The sequence below is a fragment of the Marmota monax genome, unplaced genomic scaffold (genome assembly GCF_021218885.2).
Source record: "Marmota monax isolate L192 unplaced genomic scaffold, Marmota_monax_Labrador192_F-V1.1 WCK01_AAM20220418_F8-fsc00007, whole genome shotgun sequence".
NCBI lineage: Eukaryota > Metazoa > Chordata > Mammalia > Rodentia > Sciuridae > Marmota > Marmota monax.
In genome coordinates this window covers 10961142-10972940 of record NW_026692781.1, presented here as the reverse complement: position 1 = coordinate 10972940, position 11799 = coordinate 10961142, and the positions used below count along the sequence as shown (strand labels likewise).

The window sequence follows — 11799 nt, the reverse complement described above, 5'->3', positions numbered from 1 at the left end:
GGTTAATTTTTTTTAAAGAAATAAAACACTGTGAGAGACAGAGATACATGTGTTGATTAACTGTGTGTAAAACTTTGAAAAATAACTTCAGGGCATATAGCGGATTTTCATAGCTAACACACGGTGTTAAATACACTTGGTAGCAATAATAGTAAGTGATAGTCATGTATATGGGGAATTTTCTTGAGAACTTTTAGGATATGAAGCAAGAATTGTTTTCTTCAAACCTGGCTTGAATTCAACTTGAAACATTGTTTTCTTTCTTTTTGTTCTTCCTGTCCTTAACTTCTCTTCTGCAATGTGAAAATACAAGGCAGATGTCTTCATCTCACTGGAATGCTTTTAACCTTAATGAAGGGTTATAATAAATCAGTACTTTTCAACCTGCTTTCTATCATCAACACATACATACTTTTAAAAGATATTAGTCTCCCCAGAGATTATTAGAAATAATTAGGACAAGCTAGAACTTATAGTTATTAGTATGTTAGTGGACATATAGTTGCTATTTGTTAACTTTCTTTGATACTGTAGGAAGTTATCTTGTCCATATGCATAGAAACTGCACTTACTGGCCCTTTTTTACAAAAAGAATCAGAATTGATCATTATGCTGGAATATGTGTGTGCATATGAATATTTTTATATACACATACACATATATAAGATTATGAAAACATAATAGGGTGATTCTGAAAGTTACAAGAATAGGTTACATTTGTTTATAAATAAACTAGAAAATAAAGAACATTTTACATGTTAAATTTCTCCTGATTAATATTGTAAAATTAGAAGTTACCTTTTCATGGCTAAAGTATTTCAATATTTCATATTCTGTACTTTTGTTTACTCAGGATTTCCAGATGCCAATTTCTTCAATAAACAAAATTCAGTACTCTGATCTCCTCTCAGGAATCTAGAGAGAAAAAAATAATCTGTAAAACTGAAGTCCAAAAGCGAAAGGAGGTATAAATAACCTCATAAAATGTGACATCTCGGTGACCTGTTTTTCATGGATGAAATCTGGTGAGAGCAAAGCAAATCGCTACTTTCCAAGATCACATGAATTAAGATGCAGCAAGGATTAATGTGGAATCTCTCAACTAACAATGACTGAATCTGAAGATGTGATGGGTTTGAATAAGCTTTGCACTCTACTAAGGTAAGATAAATTTTTCTAATGGTGACATCCATAAGAAAATTTTACAAGGCAGACTAACTACCTACCCTGATTCCCAAATGTTTAAAAAGCTGTTTCTGACTTCCAGTGAATCAAATCTACTCATTCACCTTTCAAGAGGCAGTAAAGTTTCATGCATGAAACTCTGGATCGGAAATTATGAGACTTAGGTTATGGGGCTCCTTTTCAGGGAATGAGAACTGGGCCAAACCAACTCTGTGGAATCCTGTCACTTTGTCTTTCCCTCTCTCCTCCCTATATATTTGAGTCCATGGGGTGATGGAGTCTCAAGACTCAGTTTCCAATCAGCTCTGCCTTTCGGTGGCATTCTGAAAATTATTTAACTTGCAGAACCTTAGTCTTGTCATTTATGAAATGGCCTGAATGAGGTATTCTGAGGATGTATATGAAATTGCTAGTGAAGAGCAAAGTGATAAACAGCTTTTAGGTCAATTGTGCTGGGTAATGTAGATGCTACTGGTAGCTCACTTTTTACTGACCTGTCTGACCTTCAGTATTCAAAACTTGCTACTTCCCTTTAAAATTCCTTCCAACACAGTCTATTTTCCTGGTCATAACTCCTTGCAGAGGTGGATGAGATCTCAAAACTTATCTAGTTTAAACTCTTCATGCACAGTTTGAGAAACAAAAGCTCAGGAAAAACCAAAAAACAAAAAAACGTACAAACCCAAATCCTGTGAAGAAATCAGGATTCGAATCTATATTTTAAACCAGTGGGCTAACAGTCATCTCTGTCTCTCCCATTCACTTATTCACTTGTTTCATGATTATTAAGCACCAAGTAGATTCTAGGCCCAGGACTTCTCTCATCTTGTTTTCTAAGAATAGAATATAGGGACTTTAAGCTCTCATCAGAGCTGGGCCTCTTCCTAAACCAGCACTTCGCAGAGAAGGCCATGTTCAGCTTGAGCACCAAGATTGTGAAGCCCAAAGATGAGAGATTGGATGAGTTCAAATGTGGCATCTCCCAGGCATTTCTGGAGTTGAACTTGGAGCTCAGGGCTCAGCCATGAAAGGTGAACATCACAAAAGCCAGGTAGATTGAAGTTGGTGGTGGTCCTAAGTTCCTCAGCTGTAATCTTTCCCAAATACCCAAGTCCAGCTAATACATGATTTGGGGAAAATTTCAGTGGGAAGCATGTGATCTTTATTGCTCAGAGAATCCTGCCTAAGCAAACTCAAAAAGTCATATAAAAAGAAAGTTTAAAAGGGTCCCAGGAGTGGCACTCTGACAGCCATTCACAATGTAATCCTTGAGGACTTGGTCTTCCCCAGGGAAATTGTGGGTAGAAGAAGCCACATGAAACTGGATGACGATTTGGCATGAAAGTTCATTTGGACACAGCACAGTGGTGCAGTATGGGACTCAAGGTTGAAACTTTTTCTGGTGTCTCTATAGAAATTTATGGGCAAGAAAGCTAATTTTGAATTCCTAAAGTTTCAACTGTAAACAAAAATGACTCAGTGAAGTACCATTCACATTTTTTAAAAATAAAGAAATAAAAATAATCTGTAATAGAATTGGAACATCTTTCAATACCTAATATCTATGATTGAGTTAACATTCTCGTCAAATTTTAATCATTATTAGAACACATTTTTACCGTTATACTGGGATTTTTCTATTATTGCTAGCACTATGGTTATTGTTAAGAAGGTCTTCTTTTAAGTGAGCACTTAGAGGTTCAAGGCAAGGCTCTGATAAAAGCAAGGCTACTCTGGGTGTAGGAGGGGACTCTCCAACCCCCAGCACCTCCTGTAGCACCTCAACCAAACTCCAAACCCTTTAAGGGTATCAGAGTTTGAGAATCATTGTATTGCATGAATCTCTGTATTGGGCTTTTACACTTCTAGATAGAGTTCAGAAATGTTTTCCATCATTTCAGACATTCAGAGAAACTTTGTTTAGCCAAAAAGAAACAAACAAACAAAAAACAAAAACAAAAACATTAAACTGCTTTTCTGTCTATCATTATATCTATCTCCAAGACTGGTAGAAGGAGGGCTTCACATTTCCTTATTGGAAAGCTTCTTCCTTTGTATCTCAATGTGTTGGCTGGCTGGCTGCCATCCTCAAAAACACAGGCCTGCTGAGAGAGGTTGTTTGTTGGCCTAGTCATGGTCTGAAGGTAACATACTAGTGATGTTATCGAAATCATGTTAGAGTGTTTTGCAGCTCCCAAGTCTTTTCTCCCAGAAGAGTGGATGGTGGCTTTGATGTCTTGATAAAGCTCTGCCACTGCTGAACTATGACATCCGTAAAGGCTCTTGTGTTGAGAACACACTGGGATGATGAGTCAGCAAGTTAAAATAAAGATACACTGATTATACATACTACTAAAGCTTGCCGTGGAATCTGGGAGTTACATTGGTCTGGTTAAAAAGAGGTATATGACCTGCAATAAACTATTCTGAATTGAGGGATTTGGGAAAAGGTTACATTTAGAATACAGTATAATTCAGCATCCCAATTTATTTTATAAAGAAATGATATAATACAAGCATTCCTTTGAATAATTCAGTTTGAAATGATGTTGAGCCAATCCACTTTTTGCACATTTACACTCAATCCATAGGCTAACTGGCCTCTAGTTGTCCTTAAGATTAATGCATGACAACTCTGGTACCTTGAACTAAGCCCATTTCTGTCAACTACTTTGGAGGAATATAGCCAATACTTGGGTTCATCTTTGGGTTATAAAATGTACTTTTTCTTTAACTACACTGTTTGCTAAGATGTTTTATTATCAGAGCTCAACTGTCTTCCTTGTAGTCAATGAAGCAAGGCAGCTCAACTGGTCTAATCCCCAGGACATTCCATACTAAATTACTTATTGTACTTGTTCACAAGAAGAAATGGAAACAGTATTTCTGTTCCATGCGACTCCACAAGTAAATTATGTAGAATTAAAGCAGTCTGGCCTGTAGTGTCATGATGTAGACACAATTGGATAATGAAGGGTTGGTACTATAAAATAACACTATGCTTATCCAAAACAGACTCCTCTTATTTGAATGAACACAGTATTTCTTCATTTTCTTATATTTGAGATTGCTCTTTCAGAGTCCACTTTTCCCTATTTTCTGAGTACATGATAAACAAGCGGTTGGGGAAATGTGATTGACCATTCCAAGTGTTTTCTGAAAAGGAAAAAATCAAGACTTCATTTTTTCCCCCAAAATCATCCTTTAAGAGGTAAGAGCAGATAGCCGCCCTCCAGGAGACCAGCTCCATTCCTAAATACAGTGACCAGAGTCACTCCCTTCCTTCAGCAAGCCACTCTTGACCACTGATGAGAACAGAATCTTGCAGAGGGGGATCTCCAGCTACCACGCAAAGGATGCGCTGAGCACCATAACCACCCAACAGGATCTGTTTGTTTCCTTTCATGCATCACAATCTAGTGTTCCAAATGACGGCTACTACAGAAAATGAAAGGAAATAAGGAGCAGCTGTTTTCCCCTGCCACAAGGAAAGCACCAACCCCACAAGTCTGGTTTAGAACAATGTGTTCACTGGGCTCCTGCTCTGCTCCCCTACCATTTCTGTCTTTTACGCTAACCTTACCAAAATTCAACAGAGCAAGGCTTGCAGCAGAGATAGAGACGGAAATGAAAGGAAAGGGGACTGAAACTGTCTCGGTTTATTCAGGGTCCAATTGAACAGATAAAGAGGGGCCCTGCTTTACCGGTAGCGAAATGCAGCTCACCCAAAATCCTCAAAAGAAAGATCAAAAATGTCATGTCCTGTGAGTGTAAATTGACGTCATTCTGGAGGAGCCATTGGGCAGTGTATTTTTCAAACCCTGGGTGTCATCATTCCAGTTCTAAAAATTTATCCCAAGAAAAATAATCATGACTATATCATGTGATTTAGTTACAAAAGAATGTTCATTGCAGCATTGCTTGTAACAATGTAAAAGTTGGAAACAACCTCGATTTCCACCATACTAGTTTAAGATATGATAAAATCACACACAGAATACTGAACAATCATTAAAAGCAAGGCTGTCAAAGACTAATAATATGAAATGTTTCTGTGATAAATTGATAAGTGAAAAGAATAGATTATATTAAAAAGTGTGTTGAGGGAGTTCTACTCAGCCATGAAACAGAATGAAATTGTGCTGTTAAATGGATGGAACTGGAGAACCTCATGCTAAGTGAAATAAGCAAAGTTTTATGTGGGGGAGGGGGGATTAAAATTTAAAAACCTCTTGCAGAAATAGTGGGGAGAGTAGAGGAAGGGTCCAAGGTAGAAGGGAGGGAAAAGGAAAGTACAAGGGAGCAAAAGTGACCAAATTATACTGTGTGCAGGTATGAATATATCATAATGAATCCCACATTTATGTATTATAATACATAATTATATTATACCAATATAAAAATTAAATGAAAGGGAGACCAGTAGAGGAAGGGAATCAGAGAAAGGGAGGAAAGGAAGGAAAACAGAACTACTAGAACTAATGAAATGGAGCAAATTATGCTATATGCATATATAAATATGTCACAATAAACCTCACCATTCTTTGCAATTTTTATGCACTAATAAAACCACAATAATTAATTTAAAAGTTTGTGTGTAAAAGAAATATTGGAAATATATATACTAAAATGTTAATGGTATTTCTGTATCATGATATTTAGGGTTATTCATGTAATTCTTGATGTTCTTCATATACACATATGTGTATATGAGTGTGTGTGTGAGTGTGTGTGTGTGTGTGTGTGTGATGAAGAAATTGAAAGAGCTCTGAAAGAGATGAAATGTCTTTGAAAAAACTGACTGAAGGATTGTTTAGAAACCTGTTATACCTTCACATTTGAAGTGCAGTTCAAAATAAAACAAGATTTCTTTATAGAAAGGTTTAATTGTTTCTTTAGGAAAACTGTCTTCACCCTGGCAATTTGCAGCCTATCCTGTCACATGTTTTACTTTTATTCTTTTTCCTCCCTCCAAACAAAGTTCAGATTTACAGCACCTGCTGTTGCTTTTAATGTAGTAGTTGCACCTAATTTCTATGGTGCAGTGCAATTCCAGCACTCTCCATTTCACATTTTGCCTTTAGCAACAAGCAGTCTGGGAGACATAAAACCAAGATATTTTCTAAGGGCAGGTAGCAGACACTTTTACTAAATATGAAATACCAAAGCTACCCCAAGCCAGAAGGGCATTTACTAAAAAGGTTGTAAGTAAGCACCAGATAATTTCAAGCTACTCAGATGGGGCAACTTTCGAAGTTGGATATGAGTGCTTTAAGTCAAAGAGATCTTTGAAAAGAATCATGAGCCATCTTCCAGAAGGAACCACAAAATGTCTGTCTGGAAGAGATGTGAATCTGACCTTTGAATAAACAGCATGAGATAAAAAAGAATGATACAGAATTTCCTTTTCTTTTGTTAAAGCCTGAGAGGCATTGTAGAAAGATGGCTAAAGGTATAGGCTATGGAGTCTGACTACAAATACTGACTATGGGAGCTTAGACAAGTTTTTGATCTCTCCTTGCCTCAGTTTCCCTAGATGTTAAAAAGGTATTAAAATGTGTTAGTCTCAAAGTGTTAAAAAATTAATAAATAATGTTTGTACTTTGTATATGTTTGACAAATGAACAGAATTCTATGATGCTACTGTTTTATTAGTTTTAATTATTTTATTTTACTATTTTCATTTTGTTGAATCCCATAACCAATAAAGGGACTCATCTTGCTATGAACTCCAAGAAATAAAAGAAAGTCTTTGGAACATCTCTATGGAATATAGAGATACATTCTGAAATCCACTTCAAGATTCATAAATATGAACTGAGCTAAATTTTAGCTACAATCCATAACTTATATTCACAATTGCAATTCATGACTTCTCAACTGTTCTTTGCTTCAGATCAAGTTCCTACATAGCTCTTTGCCATGGAATGCATATGTATGATAGGAACAACCTCTTTAGAGTGGCATAGTGTAGGGTAATCATAAGTAGTGCTTTGAAAAACTGCCATTTAAAACAGGAATGGGCTTGTGCATTCCTTATTTTTTGAAACTGGTCTATTAGCAAAGATTTCTCCATTTCCTGCTAATATCACCATGGCTACAGGGATGAACATATCATTAACAATTCTGAATAGCTTCTTTTGTAACAGAGAAATTCCACTTAATTTTGATCACTACACCACCTTCCCAATTCTTCAACAAGCATCATTACTTAAAATAATAATTAACACTTTAGGATATTCTTACTTCTGCTTACCAATTTAGGTCTGAAACTAAACCACAAACTTATTTATTAACCATCCTTGCTGAGAGTCAAAAACCTAGCTGTGAGCTTTATATTCATCATTCGCATATGAACATATAGGTCCCTACTGTGACATATTAAGTCTAAATATACTACTATTAGCATTTTCTACAATAGCAAAGAGAAACATCACTGGGTTGAATGGCAAAACAAATAAATTATATTTTGGAACATGAAAAAAGTAAAAGACAATTTACCAAGAACAAAACTAGCCTCTGTAAAACATTAATGAACCTATAAATCCATTAACTGATTGTTCAAATTCCACAGACATTAGGGCATATACGGTAAATTGAAATAATTCCAATTTTATTCACTCAAAAAAAGTTAATTACTATTACACACTTTATTAAGAAGATTCATCTTCTACGACAGCTCTAAAGAGAGAAATGATATCAGATTCTAAAAAATAATCAATATATATTTTAGCTACATTTTGAGGGTGAGACATGTATATAGCCTAAATATAATATAGCCTAAAACAAATAATGCTAAAACTAAAACCCATTCTGACCATAGGCATGCAGAGAGCTACCTGCTCCTATTGTCAAAAACCTTATGGTGGGAACTAAGGCAAAGAAGGAAAGGTCCAAGAGGCTCAAAGAAAAAAAAAAAGACCTTACAGTTGAGCTCCATGATGGCAGGGTTGGTGGTCTTTGCTGTATCCCATAGTGGTACATAGCTGACATCAATAGTTGTTGAGTAGTTGGAGAAATAAAAAATTTGAAGATAGTACCAGAAAATTCAAAATGGGACTACCATGTGATCCTGCAATCCCATTTCTGGGTAGATGTTCAAAGGAAACAAATTGATGTGTCAAAGAAACATCTGCTCTCCCATGTTTATTTCAGCATTGTTCATAATAGCCAAGATGGGGATTGAACCTAGATGTCTATCAATGAACAAAAAAATGTGCTATATATACACATGGCATTTAAAAGAAGGAAATCCTGTCATTTGTGACAACATGGAAGAATCCAGAAGACATTATTTTAAGCAAAATAAGCCAGGCACATAAAAATAAAGTGATCTCACTTATATGTGGACTCAAAAAAAAAAGTGCAACTCATGAAAACAGAAAGTAGAATAGTGGTTATTGGGGCCTGAGGGTGACAGAAAGGGATTGGGGAAATGTTAGCCAAAGGATATAGAATTTTAGTAAGGAGGAATAAGTTCAAGAGATCTATTTACAAAATGGTGACCGTAGTTAATAATATTGACTTGTATACTTGAAAAATGCTAACAGAGTGGATCTTAAGTATTCTTACCACAAAAAAATAACATGTATGTGAAGTAACACTTATGTTAGTTATCTTAACTGAGCCATTTCACAATGTGTATGTATTTTGAAAACATCGATTTGTACACCATAAATATATACCATTTTTATTTATCAATTAAAAATTAATAATAGGAAAACACCAGAAGTACCCTTTAAATTATAGTTACACAGCTATGTAAGTGTGCACACCTTTTTCTAACATAATTGCAGCCAAATATTGGCACCCTAAATGAACAAATGGGTTAGCAAGGCTTTCTACAGAGTGGTGTCCCAGTAAGGGCTTTGTTTCTTCTGTCACTAAGGATATTTGGCACTACCTAGGAATTATGCAAAAATTAAAATTCAGATGCCTAAGGTGAACAATAAACTCACATCAACTGGGAAAAATACTTATTGTTTAAATAAATCACAAAATTGGACCAAGGCCTTGAGAAGGTTAAAGTTATAGTGGAAATGGCCATGTCCCAACACAGTTCTACATTCTTTTTTTTTTTGAGTCTGGGGATTGAACCCAGGGACACTTCACCACTAAGCTATATTCCCAGCCCTTTTTTTGAAATTTCATTTTAAGACAGGCTCTTGCTAAGTTGCCCAGGCTGGCCTCAAATGTGTGTTCCTCCTTCCTCAGCCTCCCAAACAGCTGGGATTATGGGTGTGCACCTCCATGCCGGGCAAAGAATTCTACATTCTTAACTCTACCTGAGAAAGATCTTTTGTGACATGGATGCCAGGGAATCCTAAGACCAAAAAGAGAAGCTAAAATACAGTTTTAGCATAAAAGCCCAAGACTTAAGAATTCTTTCTTAAAAGCTTTTGACAAAGCAATCTCTATTTTCTAATGTGTGTGTATTTCTAATCTAACTATATATAAAATCAATACCATGAATGTAAACATTGTATTTTTATTAGTGAATTTTAATTCTACAAAAATAATGGGTTTTATTGTGGAAATGTATGTCTTGATGGCTCTGTTACTTGAAGATAATTTTCATAGTTTCTTCTTGGCTTTGGGTCCTTATCTGACACATAAATTCAAAGCAGGATTTTGGTCTTGATGCTACATTGCACGTACTCCAAGAAAACTGAAAGGAAACACCCGGTTTTCAGAATTAGGATCATAGTGAAAATCACAACTCCACTCCAGACAAGGATTTTTATTTTATTTTTTTTTCTTGCTTCTTGTTTGTTTGTGAGGAGGGTGGGAGACAATTGTGCTCTTTGCTCTGTAAAATATACCTTAAAATACGATATTATAGAATATCACCATTGAAGTGGTTCACCAGCCATCATTCGGGTCAATGTTTAATATTTTGAAATTGCTCTCTTTTCATTCTTTTTTTTACAATGACTTTCAAACATTTGCTCCATGCCCCATTGCTATACCAGATTCTGTTAAAGATACAAAAGAAATCCTGTATGCAGTCCTTGCCTGCTGAGAGCTTACATCATATAAAATAATTGAAGGATATTATAAGACCAAAAGAATAGGTGCTGAAATGTGTGCTTGGAGCTATGCATGCAATGGAAAATCTGGCAGATGTGGGCTGAGTAGAGGACAATATGGTTCATGAGGGAGGGAGCTGGAGTTGAGAGCAGATTTGACAGAGGATATGACAGAAAGAGGAGGGCATTCCATTCAGTGAACTGTATACAAGGAAGTATAAGTAGAAACCCACAAAAAGATAGAGTATAATTTTCTTTTTTAAAATTCCAAAATGGAAAGCTGATTTATGTCAGATAATTTAAACGAAAAAAAAAAAACACCCTAAGTGAGGTCATATTTTTATTCCCCACTTTCTAGATGAGGAACCTGACATTTGGAGTGCAAGAAAGTCAGCTACACAGAGCTGGTAAGTAGAGAAAGGAGATGTGAACACAGTCAATGCAGGTCCCAAGCCACATTTTGTCCCTTGTCCTGGTTCCTGGAGTTCTAGGTGCCTTATACACAGGTTGACCCTAAAGGGGCTGCACTGTGGGGAAATCAGAGATTGAGAACGGAATCCATGACTGGGCCCTATTTTGGGTCCCATAGAGAATCATTATCTGGACTCCCCATTCTGCAAAATGTGCACGTGCTCACAAACGATGCAGCAACAATCACCCTTTGATCATAAAACCTACCGATGTCATGGAGTTCAAGGAAGGCATCCAGATTCTACACAAGAAGTTGGCCAGAGAAGCCAAGCCCAGGCAAATCACTTAACCTTCCTTGATCTCGGTTTCCTCATCTTAAATGAAGAGGAAGGAGTTGGTGATCTCTAGGACCCATTTTGAAATTTAGCAAGCATTTTATAAACGCCACTAACAATTTCAGAAAATCCTTAGAATTCCAGAATGGAAATGTCAACTGAATAATGAGTAGCAGATGCATGTGGAAGTTCTTTCGTGATAATTCTTGAAAAATAAGATTCCTTGTTTCATTGGTGACACGGGGCAGCAAGTACCCTACGAAGATCTCTTTTGAAAATTTACTTGAAAGTCTTCGGCATGAGACAAATGCAAAAAGACCGAAGTGTTTCATAGGAAAAATGGGAAATGTATACTTAATATCATTTTTTTTGTCATTAAAAACACCATAGTTTCTTACCTTAATTAATCTAAATATTCAAGAAGATGAAATATATTTTTGAAATAAGTATGGTGAAGGACAACAGTATCATTAACTAATTGATCTCGTTTAGACAAGTAATGAATCAACTGAAAATTTCTACTTCCTGTCTGTTTATATATAAATAACACCCTCTTCTAAGGAAAAATTGTAAATGAAGCATTTCCTAATTTAAGAGGAACATTCTGAAAATAAACCTATGAAGAATTCTCAGTGAATTCCTAAGAATATCCGGTAATGATTTCAGTTACCTGAATCCCAGCATTTTCATGTCTTGTGATAAAAGTGAGAAGAGGTGAAAGATTCATATTTTTTCATTTATCCATTTTCATTTACTCTTTAGAATATCTACATGATCTTTTCTTTGTCTGCTCATGATTGCTCATATAAAATGAATTTTCTCCATGTATTTTTTTCACA

General features: G+C 35.8%; 1 pseudogene; it reads left to right on the top strand.

Moving 5' to 3' along the window:
* Positions 1-2096: 2096 nt before the first annotated feature.
* On the top strand, positions 2097-2622 carry LOC124094635 (small ribosomal subunit protein eS7-like; annotated as a pseudogene).
* The last annotated feature ends 9177 nt before the right edge of the window (positions 2623-11799 follow it).